The sequence below is a fragment of the Podarcis pityusensis genome (genome assembly GCF_964106645.2).
Source record: "Podarcis pityusensis genome assembly, chromosome: 2".
NCBI lineage: Eukaryota > Metazoa > Chordata > Lepidosauria > Squamata > Lacertidae > Podarcis > Podarcis pityusensis.
The window spans coordinates 16063599-16080423 of NC_138029.1; the positions used below are offsets into that span (position 1 = coordinate 16063599).

A 16825-nucleotide genomic window follows, 5' to 3' on the forward strand; every position below is an offset into this window, starting at 1 on the left:
TGACCAAACTGCGGGAGGCAGTGGAAGACAGGAGTGCCTGGCGTGCTCTGGTCCATGGGGGTCACGAAGAGTCGGACACGACTAAATGACTAAACAACAGCAACAATTCAACAGCCATGCCTGAAGAGTCATATCAAAGGTGGACGGTTGCCAAAATCTGTTCCGCTACCTAGAGGATATTTAGAAACAGGCTTTCTGTAGCCCTGATCAGAGTCAAGTGGAGGCACACAAAGACACAAACACATGTTCCCCAAAGCTGGTAATTTCTGCCCTCCCTTCCCCACAGGTGGGCGGGGTTTGCGGCACCCAGCGGGGCTCACCTGGGCAGGTGCCACCCACCTGCTTGGGCTGGCCTTTGACCCACCCTCGGCCAGGGAGGACAATGGACGACTGGCCGGGGGTGAGGCTAAGGTCAAAGAAAAGAGGCTGACCCTGTTGTCCAAGCTTCTTTTGGTGTTCTTCCTTCCAGGATCACCCACCTACCCTCCCTCAAATTAATAATTTCTTGCCTCTATAATTTCATCCTAGGTCAGCGGTCTTCAAGTTAAAGATACTTTTCCTTACAGGCTAATATTTTGCGTTCCAGGTCAGCGGGCGCTGCTGCGGTCGTAAGATGGTTGCTGTATTCAGAACTGGGAAGGAATTTTCCCTGCATTGGCAGGTTTCACCTTCCCCGTAGCATTTCGTCACAACTTTGGCGGTTTTAGGCCTTGGCAAGGTATCCTTTAGTCTAACATCAAGTTGGGGGGGGATGCCTTCATGCTCCCTCCCCATGCGGCAGCGCTTGCAGGGCTCGTTAAAGGGAAAAACCGGGAGTCCCTGGCCCTAGAGCGGTGGCATGTAGGTCAAACTCCCGGGAAGAGGTCGGTGGAAGGGCATGCTGTGTAAGTTTGCTGGGCTTCAACTGCCTGCATATCCTTAGCCAGACGGGCTGAGAGGGTTACCTGCCAAAGGCTGTGCCAAGTTTCCCACTTCTGAAGCTCAATAAAGTTGTGGCCAATTTGAACCCATGCTCTGGTCTCTTGTCTCATCATTTGGTGAAAAGGGGTAGGCAGAACAGACAGGGTTTAGCGCGTGTGCCCGCAATAGTAGTTACATACCACCTCTAAACTTTGCACTGGTATTCTGGCACAACCATTAAAAGATGTAATGAATGGGATATTAAACACAGGGAGGGTGACAGATTCTTGGAAAGACGCCTATATCACACCTATCCTGTATTTAACCCCTGGCAAAATTAGCTAAAATGTATTAAACAAGATCAACTACATGCTGGAAATGTAAGGAAAAAGGGGGCACCTTCCATAAGTGGTGGACTTGCAAATTGGTAAAAGAATTTTGGGAGATGATATACAATGAATGGGGGGGGGGTGTTTAAGATAACCTTTTCTAAAAAAAAGAAAGCTGGAAGCCTTTCTTCTAGGAATTGTAGGTGCTGAAATTCCAAGTGACCAGAAGAGACTTTTCATGTATGCGACCACTGCTGCCCAGACACTATTAGCCCAGAGATGGAAAGAAGGCAAAGTCCCTACCAGAGAAGATGGAAGATTAAACTGATGGACAAAACTGGAGATGGCAAAACTGACCAGAAGAATTAGGAATGAGGTAGACCAAAATTTCAATAAGGAATGGGGGAAATATATAATTTACCTAAAAGATTAGTTGTAAACAATTGAAATTATTAGTAGGACTGGAATGATGCTTGCAGTTAAATGTTGGACGATGGTTTTATTGGAGATTTAATAGTATTGGATGCAGGAGAAAAAAGTTAACATAAGGACCCACAAAGGGGAAGGAGGAAGTGCAAGGGAACTTATGGAAATTATTTTATTTGTTTGCTTGGTGATTGTTTGTAAATTTAAATAAATTTAAATGAATTTAAATGAATTTAAATGAATAAACTCTGCACTGGTTCCCTTCAAGGACTCAGCAGGGAGGAGGATGGGAACACATTTTGTTGGTTCTGCCTGTCATTGCTTCAGGCTGCACCTACCACTGGCTCTGGCGCCACCTACTGTTGGGCTCCTAGCCTTCTGCCCTAGCAGCACTGTTCGGCTTATTACACCAGCAGTAACTGGGCAGAGAGGAGGCAGAGAGGCATCAAAAGCCTTGCCCCAGCTACTGCACCAGTGCCAAATCTTTGGACACAACACAGATCCTCAGCCTGTTTTTCTTAAATATAAGAAAAAACTGAATACCAAATAAAATATCAAAGTTATGATTGCGCAGGGAAGAATAATAAAGAGTTAATGTGATTCGGCTTACATGACTTGGAACAGCTGCATAGATATTAAATACTGGGGCAAGATTGTATTGATTATCTTCATTTTGTTCTGATGTTTACAGAATCTAATAATGATTTTTATAAAGTATCGGGTACATTTTCTGCCTTATATGGATGCCTTTTGGGAGTTTTGCCATTTCAGCAGTTTTCCAAACCTTGCATAACTGTTCTTTAATACTTAAGTTGGGAGTTTTAGATGTATCCTGTTTTGAGGCCACTGGTATATTAGATTATGTTTAAGTCCCAATCAGATTGTGGTGGTATCTTTCCCCCCCCCTTTTTTTCCTGCTACTCCATCCAGAAGGCCTGGTACAGCGTTTGTGTGTGTGTGTGTACTCCAGTCTTAGCAGTGCCACAGAGAATCCTTGGGTTACACCAGTTGGACAAGGATATGATCGTATGCAAGCCTGCCACTTCACCTTGCGTCATACTAGCTGGAAAATAAACTATGCCAGGGTAGCCAATGGTGTTGCCTCCATTGTTGGATGCCAACTCCCATCAGCCCCAGCCAGCAAGGTCAAAGGCCAAGAAATCTTGATCTCCGTCAACAATTCATTGTGGGCTATCTTTCGGCTCCTTACTGAGGCTTGCTTCTTGCTGGCTTTCAAAACTGTATCTATATACTTAAACAATAGTCGACAATTTTTATACATTTTTAAAATCTGTCCGCATGTACAGTCATATCTCATGTTACGTCCGCTTCATGTTACGTTCTTTCAGGTTACATCCCGCGGCGACCCGGAAGTACCGGAAAGGGTTACTTCTGAGTTTCGCCGCTTGTGCATGCGCAGACACGTAAAATGATGTCACGCGGATGTGCAGAAGCGGTGAATCACAACCTGCGCATGCGCAGACGCACCGCTGAGGGTTGCGCTCTTTTCATGTTGTGAATGGGCCTCCGGAACGGATTCTGTTCGCAACCACAGGTACCACTGTAAAGTGGTACCTCGGGTTACGCACGCTTCAGGTTACAGACTCCACTAACCCAGAAATAGTACCTCAGGTTAAGAACTTTGCTTCAGGATGAGAACAGAAATCGTGCTCTGACAGCGCAGCAGCAGCGGGAGGCCCCATTAGCTAAAGTGGTGCTTCAGGTTAAGAACAGTTTCAGGTTAAGAACGGACCTCCGGAACAAATTAAGTACGTAACCAGAGGTACCACTGTACAAAGTCAAAGAAAGGCCAGACTATGATATTCCATTTGGTCAAAAGATACCCCTTCTGTTACTGACTTTCTTTGCTACTGCTGCAATAATGTAAATCCACACAAATTCCTGCAATCTCAGTTTGATTTAAAAAAACCCCAAAATCCTGGAATATTGCTTTACCGATAAAGGAGACTTCTTTTTCAAGCAGCTACTGAAGAAAACAATTTGATTTCTTGAAAAACATTCTCCGATTACCAATCTTTGCAATGATAATTTTAAAGATAAAGTATAGCCATATGCCTTTCCTCCTACCCCATGTTGTGAATGCAGTCTGGTTTTATCCAGTTTATTTTCTTTCTTTCTTTGTAAATATTTGTTGCTCTCAACATTCCAGCACCACCAGCAGCCCTCCTCCTGCTTTCGTAAGTTACAGGTTTTGGTAGCAACATGACTTTGGCTAATAACTTATTTCCTTCTTTTTTACTCCTCTGTGGACTCACATGTGATATTTCCCATGAGTGTGCCTATATCATGCCAGATTGATGCTGCCACCCCAGGTGCTGGAGGAAGGGGGTGCGTATTAAACCAGCAAGGCTCTGTGTTCACACACCCTTCCCCCTTGGTACTGCCCTCAGGATGGAGAAGGCAGATCAAACTGATTAGCTGGGAGATAAGCCCATGGAGGAACCAGTTTACTGTTTATCCTTACATCAGTGGATGGGGAAAGAGGTGAGAGAGCAATGGGGAGGTCTCCTTTACCCAAAGGTGCTACTGCTGCTCAGCAACTCTTCTGCACTCTGTGCTCTTCTAAACTCAATCTTTCCAGCTCGCAACCACTTCGGGGCTGCCTTCACATGCCACCAGGATAAGCCATAGTCAATGGTTTATTGTACATGTGCACGTGGTTCCTCGGACACGGGTGGCGCTGTGGGTTAAACCGCAGAGCCTAGGACTTGCCGATCAGAAGGTCAGCGGTTCGAATCCCTGTGACAGGGTGAGCTCCTGTTGCTCGGTCCCTGCTCCTGCCAACCTAGCAGTTCGAAAGCACCTCAAAGTGCAAGTAGATAAACAGGTACCGCTCCGGCGGGAAGGTAAACGGTGTTTCCGTGCGCTGCTCTGGTTCGCCAGAAGCGGCTTAGTCGCCGGCTCCCTTGGCCAATAAAGCGAGATGAACGCCGTAACCCCAGAGTCGGTCACGACTGGACCTAATGGTCAGGGGTCCCTTTACCTTACCTTACGTGGTTCCTGTTCCAATCCTTCCATAGCAGCAGTGGTGGGTGTGGCGCCTAGCGCGGGCGGGGGAACAGCAGCGATGGCACCCCACCGGGATCACGCTGCCGTGGGCGGTGCGCTCCCCCCGCACTCCTCTTCCTCTGCCAGTGCCTAACAGGAGCAACAAACCATGATCCCTGGCTTAGTGCTACTTCCGAACCAGAAAACTCCAGACAAACCAAAGTCAAGTGGCTGCCGTATTGTGGTTGGTTGCTTCTGCTCACGCTAGGAGAGCAGCGAAACGGAACCAATCTCCTTGATCACGGTCAAACCATTAGCCATGGTTTACTGCAGGCATCCCCAAACTCGGCCCTCCAGCTGTTTTGGGACTACAACTCCCATCATCCCTGATCACTGGTCCTGTTAGCTAGGGATGATGGGAGTTGTAGTCCCCAAACAGCTGGACGGCTGAGTTTGGAGATGCCTGGTTTACTGTAACCTGCAAATGGGGCCTTTGTCTCTTAGGTCGCTTACAGACAATCTGTTTATTGAGCAATCCTCCTGTTTTGTTTTTTGCGGAGAGGTTTTTACAATGCTGGCTGTAAAGGTTTTAACCAACATGCAACAAATGAACAGTGCAACCTGAATTTGCCGGTATGCAACTGAATTCCGCCACATAAGAGCAACAGTCTGGAAGGGGCCTTATTCCGGGAGTTCTCCCTTGTCCCAGTCAGACCTGCAACTCCAAATGGAGGCTCCGTCATCCTGGATTTCAAATTCCATTCCTCCCTACCGTCTCTGCCCTTTTTGACTCATGCAGAAAGCAAAACCAACAAAGCTAACATGTACTCAGTTGCATCCTAACATTTTTTAAATTACATGGTCCAAAGGTATCTACTTAACAGGTACAGTAATGATTTTTTTAAACTATGGAAAGGGTTGTTGTTTATAAACATGGAAGGAAATGGCTTTCCTGTGTCGTTCCATTGCAGGTCCAGACCAGTGGATTTCATCATCAGCTGTGGGGCACACTTGCATGCTAACTCCTGCTCCCTTCCTGGAGAAAGGGGTTGCAGACAGAGGACCTTACCCATATTTTTTTTAATAAAAAAAAAAGATGAGGGGTCAACACACGAAAACTAAATAAGGCAAAAATAAAAATAAAAGCCAACCCTCCAACCAAGAGCAGGAAAACTAAGCTCACAGGTTGAATGGGATAAATTTGCACAAGGGAAACTCGTCAAGAGTCTCAAATATTTAGGCTGTAATCCTAACCCTGTGTACCTGGGAATAAGCCCCGTTGTAGCTAACAGAATTTACTTGGTTAGGATTTACTGTATTTTTTGCTCTATAGGACACACTTTTTCCCCTCCAAAATTTAAGGGGAAATGTGTGTGCGTCCTATGGAGCGAATGCAGGCTCCTTGGCTTCAGCGATAGCAACGCGAAGCCTCTGAAGTGCAGAGGGAGCACTACCTCCACGCTCCAGAGGCTACGCGTTGCTTTCGCTGAAGCCTGGAGAGCGAGAGGGGTCGGTGCACACCGACCCCTCTCGCTCTCCAGGCTTCAGGGATAGCCGTCTGAAGCAAGACTCTCCTGGCTTCAGCAAAAGGAACCCAAAGCCTTTGGAGCGCAGCGCAAGGTCCCGCTGCGCTCCGAAGGCTTCAAGTGGCTATCCCTGAAGCCTTTGGAGTGCAGCGGGAACTTTGGGTTCCTTTCGCTGAAGCCGGGAGAGCAAGACTTCAGCAGAGAGGGAGAGCTGCGCAGTGCCCCTTCAGCGAAGCGGGAGGAGAAATGGAAGGGGCTCCGTTTCTCCTGCCGCTTCGCTGAAGGGGCGCTTCGCAGAGAGGGGGAGATTTTTTTCCCCTTCTCCCCCTCTAAAACAAGGTGCGTCCTATGGTCGGGTGCGTCCTATAGAGCGAAAAATACGGTACATGGTTAGGATTGCACTGTAAACTGCTGTGGAAATGGCATCTTTTAAATATGTTTTTTGTGGGGCACGGCTCCTCCAGATAAATCAATGAAGAAAAGGGTGGCCAGCAGCACCATGCCTGCCCCTCCCAGTTCTCTCTTCACACAATGCACAGCTGCCCAGACGCAGCCTTCCCTCCGAAGAGCCATTTCCAAAGGAAGAATTGGTCTAGTTCCTTGCAGTGGCCAATGAGTTGTGCTATGGTCACTTCCACGCTATCCTTCTAAAGCACATGGTTTCTCTCAGTGTATCCTGGGAACTATAGTTTGTTAAGGGTCCTGGGATATTGCAGCTCTGTGAGGGGTAAACTGAGGTTCCCAGAATCCTCTGGGGGAAGCCGTGTGCTCTAAAGGTATCGTGTGGATGTGTCCGTAGTCTACATGAATTCAAATTGTTGCTCAGTCCTGGGTAGCCTTCAGCCAGCCACCCTCGTTCAGCCTAAGCTACCTTGCAGGACTGTTTTGAAGGCAAAGTGTAGGTCTTGTCTGCTGGGATCTGGGACCATTGTAGGCAGGGCAGGATTAAAATACAGTGGTACCTCGGGTTAAGTACTTAATGAGGTCCGTTCTTAACCTGAAACTGTTCTTAAACTGAAGCACCACTTTAGATAACGGGGCCTCCCACTGCCGCTGTGCCGCCGGAGCACGATTTCTGTTCTTATTCTGAAGCAAAGTTTTTAACTCGAGGTACTATTTCTGGGTTAGTGGAGTCTGTAACCTGAAGCATATGTAACCTGAAGCGTATGTAACCTGAAGCGTATGTAACCCGAGGTACCACTGTACAGCTCAAATATATGTTGCCTTCGGTGGCCGAAGCACAAAACTTTTGTTATGTATTGAAGTTCTCATACAACTTTTATTCGGCTTTTGAGTAAATAGAACACATAATAGTTCAACTCCTTCTTTCCCAACACGCCACAAAGCTCTCCAGGAAAGTGTTGAGTGGGCAACAAGAGCCTGGAGTGGACCGTGTTTGGTAGCAGCAGTGGTAGGGGATACAACTGAAATGAGTATTTCCCACTCTGTCAACGTGTTCCCTGGGCTGGGTAGTCCCCATCTTTGCCTTCCTGGCTGTTCTCTCTCATTCTCTCTCTCTCTCTCTCTCTCTGTGTGTGTGTGCATTTTTTTTTTTAAGGCTTTAATGTCATGCTGGAAAATCAATTTGAGGTCAGGAGCGCATGCCACTGTGATCTTTGATTTCTTTTTCCTTCCACCAATCACTGCTCTCCCCGCCGCCGCCGTCCCCCCTCCAACTTCAGATGCACAAAAAACTAAACACTTCCAAATGTTAGCAAAGCGCAGACTCCAAATGACCACAAGAGCTGCTGTATCTTTAATTAGTGGCTTTTTCTTTTCCTAACTAAGGAGAAAATACAAGCAAAGGGAAGGCTCATTGGCTCCATAGCAAGGTCTCCTGTGTCAGGCAGAGGGGATGAGGGTGAGAGGGGGAGAGAGGAGGGGAAGAAATGTTATATTGGTTAGTGCTGCTCATACATGGCGACTCTGAATAGGAACATCCAAGGGACTTTCAGTTCATGTTAAACTAGAAGGGAACAGTCCCCCAGGAAATTAAGCTGAAACGTGCCAAATATACAACGGAAATTATTATTGCTGCTATGCTACTAATATCCCATGAATAATCATTATTATTACCTGCGCTGTGCGAAAAGTCAAGTTGGCTTCACCCAAAGAATCATGGGAACTGTAGTTTACCCCTCATAGCGCTATGATTCCCAGCACCCTTAACAAACTACCTTTACCTTTTTACATGCTTTAAATGTGATTTAAAATGCGGAGTGCAGGTGTGACTTACACTGGGGAGAATCCCTGCTTGGCCAGGACTGTGCTTAGACCTATTTATTTATTTAAAATATGTATAAGCTGCTTTTCAGCATAAATACCCTCTCAAGCCTCAAAGTAAGCCCCCAAATGCAAGAAAACCATAATACTAAAAATGAAAAACAGATAAGAACCATCCATAACACTAAAAACACAGCCAGCCCAATTAAAGCACAGAGATCCTATAAAGTATCTCTACTAAAACAATGTTGTAAATTCAGCAACCTTGTAAAGAGAATGCAATAGAAAATAAACAAGCCTTCAGGACCTTTTCAAAAGACCTGCAGTGACATAGTCCTCTTTGCAGAGCTTTCCACAAATGTCCAAAGACATACCCTCCAACATTTCTCCGATGGAAATAGGGATGTCCCATTCCATAATTTGACTATTTCTGTCCCACACATCTGACTGGGTTGCCTCAGCCACTCTGGGCAGCTTCCAACATATATAAAAACATAACAAAACATTAAACATTTAAAATAACTTCTCTATACAGGATTGCCTTCAGACAACTCGGGGATCGGATAACTCCATACCCTCCAACATTTCTCCAATGAAAATAGGGACGCCCTAATGAGAAAAGGGGATTCAGGTGGCACTGTGGGTTAAACCACAGAGCCTAGGACTTGCCGATCAGAAGGTCGGAAGTTCAAATCCCCGCGACGGGGTGAGCTCCCGTGGCTCAGTCCCAGATCCCGCCAACCTAGCAGTTCAAAAGCATGCCTAAAAAGTGCAAGTAGATAAATAGGTACCGCTCCGGTGGGAAGGTAAATGGTGTTTCTGTGCACTACTCTGGCCACATGACCTGGAAAAACTGTCTGCGGACAAATGCCGGCTCCCTCGGCCTGTAAAGCGAGATGAGCGCTGCAACCCCAGAGTTGTTTGTGACTGGACTTAACTGCCAGGGGCCCCTTTACGTTTAAACCATATTTGAAGGCAACCCCGTGTAGAGCACATGGCAGTAGCCCAGCCTGGGTGTCACGGTCCATGGAAAACTGAAGATCACTGGGTAACCCTGGTGCAGTGACTATTTTTTCAGGGGTGTTGTTGAGGATAAACAAGGAGAACTATATACAGCACTCTGAGATCATTGGAAGAATGATGGGACATAAATTTAAAAATATCATTTGCCGTTTTAGCCTCTCAACAGCCCTGCAATGTAGATCAGGAGATAGCAATTACCAGTAGCCCCAAACCACCAAATGAGCAAAGAAGCGGCTGATTTGAATTCTAATCTCCCTGTACACTGTGGGCAGAGTTCAGCTCTAAAGGATCAATCAATCTATTCCTATTTACTAGAATCCCAGGATCCACAGACTGGAGCTAGGCTACATGTTGTTGTTGTTTAGTCGTTTAGTCATGTCCAACTCTTCGTGACCCCATGGACCAGAGCATGCCAGGCACTCCTGTCTTCCACTGCCTCCCGCAGTTTGGTCAAACTCATGCTGGTAGCTTCGAGAACACTGTCCAACCATCTCGTCCTCCATCATCCCCTTCTCCTTGTGCCCTCTATCTTTCCCAACATCAGGGTCTTTTCCAGGGAGTCTTCTCTTCTCATGAGGTTGCCAAAGTATTGGAGCCTCAGCTTCAGGATCTGTCCTTCCAGTGAGCACTCAGGGCTGATTTCCTTCAGAATGGATAGGTTTGATCTTCTTGCAGTCCATGGGACTCTCAAGAGTCTCCTCCAGCACCAGAATTCAAAAGCATCAATTCTTCGGCGATCAGCCTTCTTTATGGTCCAGCTCTCACTTCCATACATTACTACTGGGAAAACCATAGCTTTAACTATACGGACCTTTGTTGGCAAGGTGATGTCTCTGCTTTTTAAGATGCTGTCTAGGTTTGTCATTGCTTTTCTCTCAAGAAGGAGGCGTCTTTTAATTTCGCGGCTGCTGTCACCATCTGCAGTGATCATGGAGCCCAAGAAAGTAAAATCTCTCACTGTCACACTGCCTTTAAGGCCCATTCAGAGCACATTCCCCCCCCCCCCCCAAGAATTCTGGGCACTGTCATTTGTTAAGGGCTGCTAGAAATTGCAAGTCTTCTGTGAATTGTAAACGGCAGTGTCCAGAATCCTTGGGTGGAAAACATGTGCTTCAAATGGACTTTAAGGGCATGGCGTGTATGCAGTCCCTGGTACAAAACAATGTGCTTGTGTGCCTGTGTGCTGGAGCCAGATGTGACCTGCATATACAGGTACAAAATCTACAACTGAGTTACCGCAGATCAAAACCTCTAGCCCAGTTTAGAAGGGAGGGAGAGCCTCTTTGTTGCTGTGATTGTTCCTGAGAGTTTTTTTTAAAGAAAGAAGCCCTTGTTGATTCTCTGCAAATCATGCACCGCCAGTCTACCACCAATCAGTTCCCTGAGCATCTTCCTTCTGTGCATCCCTCCATACATCAGACTTCCTATGAAGAAATATAATAATAATAATAATTTATTATTTGTACCCCGCCCATCTGGCTGGGTTTCCCCAGCCACTCTGGGTGGCTTCCGCAGAGACCAAAAATACACTAAAATGTCACACATTAAAAACTTCCCTGAACAGATGTCTTCCCTTAAGATGTCTTCTGAATGTCAGGTAGTTGTTTATCGCTTTGACATCTAATGGGAGGACATTGCACAGGGCGGGTGCCACTACCGAGAAGGCCCTCTGCCTGGTTCCCTGTAGCTTTGCTTCTCGCAATGAGGGAACCGCCAGAAGGCCCTCGGCGCTGGACCTCAGCATCCGGGCAGAACAATGGGGGTGGAGACGCTCCTTCAGGTATACTGGGCCGAGGCCGTTTAGGGTTTTAAAGGTCAGCACCAACACTTTGAATTGTGCTCGGAAACGTAATGGGAGCCAATGTGATGTTTAACTTAATACTCTCTTCTAATCTGAACCCATTGCCTCTTCCTCTTAACAGCTTTTCTCTAGGATGAACATACCCAGAGCGTCTTGCTTGTCTTCAGGTCCTCTGTTCTCCGGGAAGCTCCCTTCTGAATCTTTGGACGCATCTTCCTGGAACTGTGATGCCGAAACAGCAATTACGGTAGTAGCAAAAGCTCCAGGCAGCTGCAGATGACAACTTTTAAACTGGCCCTGCTGCCACATTTATTTTCTTTTCTTTTCCAAACAGCCACCCAATGTACATGGATTTAGATCACACGAACCCATTTTCTACTCTTGTTTTTGCTTTATTATGCATTTTATGTTCTCATTTTGCATTTCTGTGATCTTCAGATGAGGGGCGGTATACAAATTTAACAGATAATAAAATAATAGTCATAATCCTTCTACTTTGCTTGGCCGAGACCACGAAAGAGTTCAGCTAGAGAGGGTTTCCACACTCCTGAGATTTTCTTTTCTTTTTAAAAGGTTTTTTATTACTAAAGATTTTCTTGTGCAACAAGCAAAGAAAGAAAGAAAGAAAAGTACATATAGTATCTCCACTTTTGATTCGTAGAGTCTTTTTCACAATCCATTTACATTCAGTATGAGGCTGCTGGAACCTGGGACTCTCTGTACTCAATCTCCCACTGAACAATGGCCCACGAAATTGCAAAGGTTTCCCTAGAAGGTAGATCAAGCAAAGTTTCGCCTGCTAAGTGTCTCCATATCAAGCTGCTGGCCGGTAAAAAAGAAAAGAAAAAAGAAAAAAAGCCAGCTGAGGAATATCCTTGCCAATCAACACAAACAATTGTATTTGTGCTATGGCATTACTGATTATGCCAAGTGGCTGGCTCCGTCCCAAGGCGGAGAAGTTGAGAACATAAAAAGCTGCCTTATACTATGTTGGACCATTTGTCCAGTTTAGTATCGTCTACTCTGATTGGCAGAGACATCACCTTGCCAACAAAGGTCCGTATAGTTAAAGCTATGGTTCTCCCAGGAGTGATGTATGGAAGTGAGAGCTGGACCGCCGAAGAATTGATGCTTTTGAATTATGGTGCTGGAGGAGACTCTTGAGAGTCCCATGGATTGCAAAAAGATCAAACCTATCCATTCTTAAGGAAATCAGCCCGGAGTACTCACTTGAAGGACAGATCATGAAGCTGAGGCTCCAATACTTTGGCCACCTCATGAGAAGAGAAGACTCCCTGGAAAAGACCCTGATGTTGGGGAAGATGGAGGGCACAAGGAGAAGGGGATGATGGAGGACGAGATGGTTGGACAGTGTTCTCGAAGCTACCAGCATGAGTTTGACCAAACTGCGGGAGGCAGTGGAAGACAGGAGTGCCTGGCGTGCTCTGGTTCATGGGGTCACGAAGAGTTGGACACGACTAAATGACTAAACAACAACAACAACAACAACAACTCTGACTGGCAGCATCTCTCCACACAGAAATCTTCCTGGTCCTTCCTGAAGAATCTTGGGATTAAAGGCTTTCTGATGGCTCTCTGTCTTTTAAGAGTGGACAGAGAAGAACAGATTGCTGAGCTCAAGGAACAGAAGAGAAAAAAGGGAGAAAACCTGCATTTTGAAATGTTGGAATGGAATTTGTTTATTGCCTTACAAGAGCATGTAGGCAATGAGTGAAGCTCTAGGTTCAAGCCTCAGCGTGAACTCACTGGGTGGCATTAGGCCTTATCTGTAATAAGGGGGTAACAAGACTGGTCTACCTCACAGGGCTGTTGTAAGGAATACAGAAAGGTTGCAGATAATCAGTTATCAGGTGCAATCACAGTGCAACTTTGGCTGAGAGCCCAACATTGCTCACCGATGGAGCCACCTTGCGGAAGCCATGCCTGCTTGGGTCTTGTCAGTGCCTGAATGGAAGACTGCCTGGGAATCACAGCTTCACAGCTGCCTTAAAATTCCACGATGGAAGAAATGTAGGAAAATTGATGTACTTTAAAAAAAATTAAACCATCTTCAGTGCGAGCCGTCAAAAAGATCTACCGAAATAAATATACAGTGGTACCTCGGGTTACATACACTTCAGGTTACAGACTCCGCTAACCCAGAAATAGTACCTCGGCTTAAGAACTTTGCTTCAGGATGAGAACAGAAATTGTGCTCTAGTGGCAGCAGGAGGCCCCATTAGCTAAAGTGGTGCTTCAGGTTAAGAACAGTTTCAGGTTAAGAATGGACCTCCAGAACGAATTAAGTACTTAACCCGAGGTACCACTGTACTATGAATAAATCTGTTTATTAGTCATTGGAGCTGCAATCTTAGAATCATAGAATTGGAGAGTTGGAAGGGACCCCAATGGTCATCCAGCCCAACCCCCGGCAATGCCCGAATCCTTCCCACAGCCATCCCTGGGTAGATCTGCCTCTGGTAGCTTTCTTAGCTACCTGTCCTGCTTGGCCACTGGCGGGCTTCCTCGCTCCCCCTCTTGGACCCTCTTTTTCCTTCTTTACCTTTCCAACGTTTCGCCCTTTGCTCCTTTTCCTCCCTCCCTGTGCTTTTGTTTCCCCATTCTTCTCTTTTTAATCCCTCTCTGTGCCTGCTCCCCTCCTCTTTTTCTCCCTCCAAAGTCTGGGGGAAGGAGGGGTGGTGGTGGTGGAGGAGGAAAACCCAATCTGAAGATGTTGACTACATCCCCTTCTGCACCACAGTTCCTCCTCTTTTATTGGATACTAGCGGGTCCTCAAAGGCTCCCAGGCTGTAATTAGAGGGTGGATCTTGTAAAGCAGAGGAGCTCTCTCTCTCTCTCTCTCTCTCTCTCTCTCCCCTCTCTTTTCCAACTACAGACCAGCTCTCTCTCTCTTTTGCTTGTCTCTCTCCTTCCTCCTCAGAACTCCGCAGCAAACCCCTCAGGCTGGGACAGCGATGGCATCGCCAGTGCTGGAGGTGATCTCCCTGCTGTGCGGGATCAGGGGCCCCAGAGAGCCCTGACTTGAAGAAGCAAGAGGGATCTTTTGTCAGACCAGGTGGGAACCAAAACCCAGAGACCTCAAGGAACTCAGGAAAAAGTAAGGAGCAATTTTACTTCTGTTCCCTCCACCCACCCACCCGTTCCCTCCTCCGTTTCCTTTTATTTGCAGCTTTCTAAATAACGCAACAGACAGAACCTGGAGTTTAAGGGGTTGGGGGAAGGTGTGCAATTGGGCACAATAAAAGCGAGAGTCGATCAGAGGTTAGCAAAATAGAATAAGGATGGGTTTTTTTGCCTGAACTTTTATATAGAGTCCATTTGATGGTCTAGGGGTACAGCTCTCCTGAGCTGCCTAGTATTTGTCATCTGTATTTAGTTTGTCATGAAGGGATACTTGAAAAAAACACAAAAACCAACTATTCCATTTCCTGATGTGTGTTTATATGTGTGTTGTTATTTCCTCGCCACCAGCAGCACCAAAAAAAAATAATAAATAAAATAAATAGACTGCAAATGTTTCACCAATCTGATTTTGAAAGAGAGGAGTTTTGTTCCAGAGAAATTGATTCTGTTTTGAGATATCTCTCCCCCCCCCCCATAGCTTCTGGAGTGAGGATTGAGAAACACGCAGAAGAAAACCAACTGTTCAGCCACTGTTCACAAATATTTAGGTTTCGGCTGAGGACAGAATCTTAGTTCAGGGCTATTTTCAGATTTTATTGGCTACAGATATTTTCTTTCCCCCCCATCCTGCTCTTCTGTTTACAACTTTGTTATTAAGATTTGTGGGTGGTTTTTATATATATATATATATATATTTAAAGATCCAGCCATGATGCAAAGTAAAGGTTTGGAGTTTGAGGACCTGAAAGGGTTAAGATGATAACAAGCCATTTAAATTAAAAATGGAACTAATGATTGACTGGAAAATAAAACCAGCACTGAGCAGTTCTTTTTTTTTCTTCTAAAGGAACGGCAAGTTGTTTGAAGTTTGATTTTTTTTAAAAAAAAGAAAAGTTGTGAGCAATACAGTCTGGAAATAGGTGCATTAATAAGGTCATGTTCCACATTAAAGAAAAGCCTAGAGACAGACGCCCCTTCCTTCAAGGCTAAAATGTGCAACTTTGGGAAATGGAGAAGAAGGGGCGATGGACTTCATCAAGGTAGTGGCATTTGAACGGCCACGATTCCATTCTTTGATTTTTGTCTTAGGTGCTCCAAGTTAAAAAGAACGGCTTGTTTCAGGGAACTAAATAAAATTATCTCGTAAGTATTAGGACTCTTAAGCGATCACTAAAAACATTTTAAGTCCACATTTAGTGGACATTTTAAGTCCACTTAAAAAGCTGCACATTTAACCAGCTCTGGCATAGAAGATGGTTCTGTGAAGGATCCTTGTACACACACAAACATTTTTGAAATAATGGTATGAATCGTTGAAACCACTCAAACCATTCAGAAATCTGATTTTAGTTATCAGGATTATGTCTGTATGGTTGGTCCATTTGGCTAAACCATCTCTCTCCTTTCCAGAGGTTATTATGTGCATTTCAAACACCAATAATCCGTAGCATCCGTACAACAACCCTGTAAGCTAGGCTAGTATTATTTAACCTCTGAGTCGAAGATGGGGAACTGAGGCTGAGTGATAGCAGCTTGCCCAAAATGGACGTAAGATTTAAGCGGGAGTTTTTCCTGTCCCACGCAGATCAGCTCCTCTGCATCTCTAAACTCTGCAAGGAAGGAGTTCTTAGTGCTCAGTTGAGGGAGCAGGCCAAACGTTTAAGTATAAACCAGCAGCATGCAACAGGAGACGCACAGACTGCGTCTAGTCCACGGGCTGATGGTGATCCATTCTTGGTTCACTGGAGCGCCAGATTACTTGTTGTTGAAGATCATAGTATCTCTGCCGAAACTCAACCTAATTAAGAGGTGGCTCCAAGATTTTGTGAGTTCAGCGCCTCCAACCCGAAAAGAGTGAGATGCAAAGTGAGGCTGCACTGGATCTCCTGTGAAGTGGAGATGGTGCTGTTGTTAGGATGGTGGTCCCTCTGCTGGTCTTGGGGACCTGACAAATGCCCACCATTGCCACCTTCTGTGGCTGCTCCTGTCTTGAACAACCACTGAGGGTTTTTTGAACATCTGGTGTCTTGCACTGCATCAAGTCATTGGTCTTTATAACCCCAGAGCTGTCTGCTCCGGCTGGTGGTTTCTCTCAGGCAAGGCTTTCCCCCAGAACTTGCTACCCTACCTGATCACGAGCTGGAGACATGGAGGACATGGAATACACCTTCCGAGTATCCGTTTTCCAGGGAAAGTTCCAGATTTGCAGAAGCCATCCCGGTTTCTGATTTGATGTCCCGCTTTTCCTTCGGACATCCCTATTTTCATTGGAGAAATGTTGGAGGGTATGGAGTTATGCGACTCCGAAGCCAAGGAGATAAGTAACTACAGTCGTACCTTGGTTTTCAAACAGCTTAGTTCACGAACAACTTGGAACTCGAATGCCACAAACTTGGAAGTAGGTGTTCTGGTTTGCGAACTTTGCCACAGAAACTGAACATCCG

The 16825-nt window shown here is 45.9% G+C and overlaps 1 pseudogene across 1 annotated transcript in view; it reads right to left on the reverse strand.

The window, feature by feature from the left end:
• LOC308471099 (leucine-rich repeat-containing protein 3 pseudogene) overlaps positions 1-16825 on the reverse strand; it is a 226852-nt pseudogene that overhangs the window by 89647 nt on the left and 120380 nt on the right. The gene's annotated exons all lie outside the window — the stretch shown is intronic.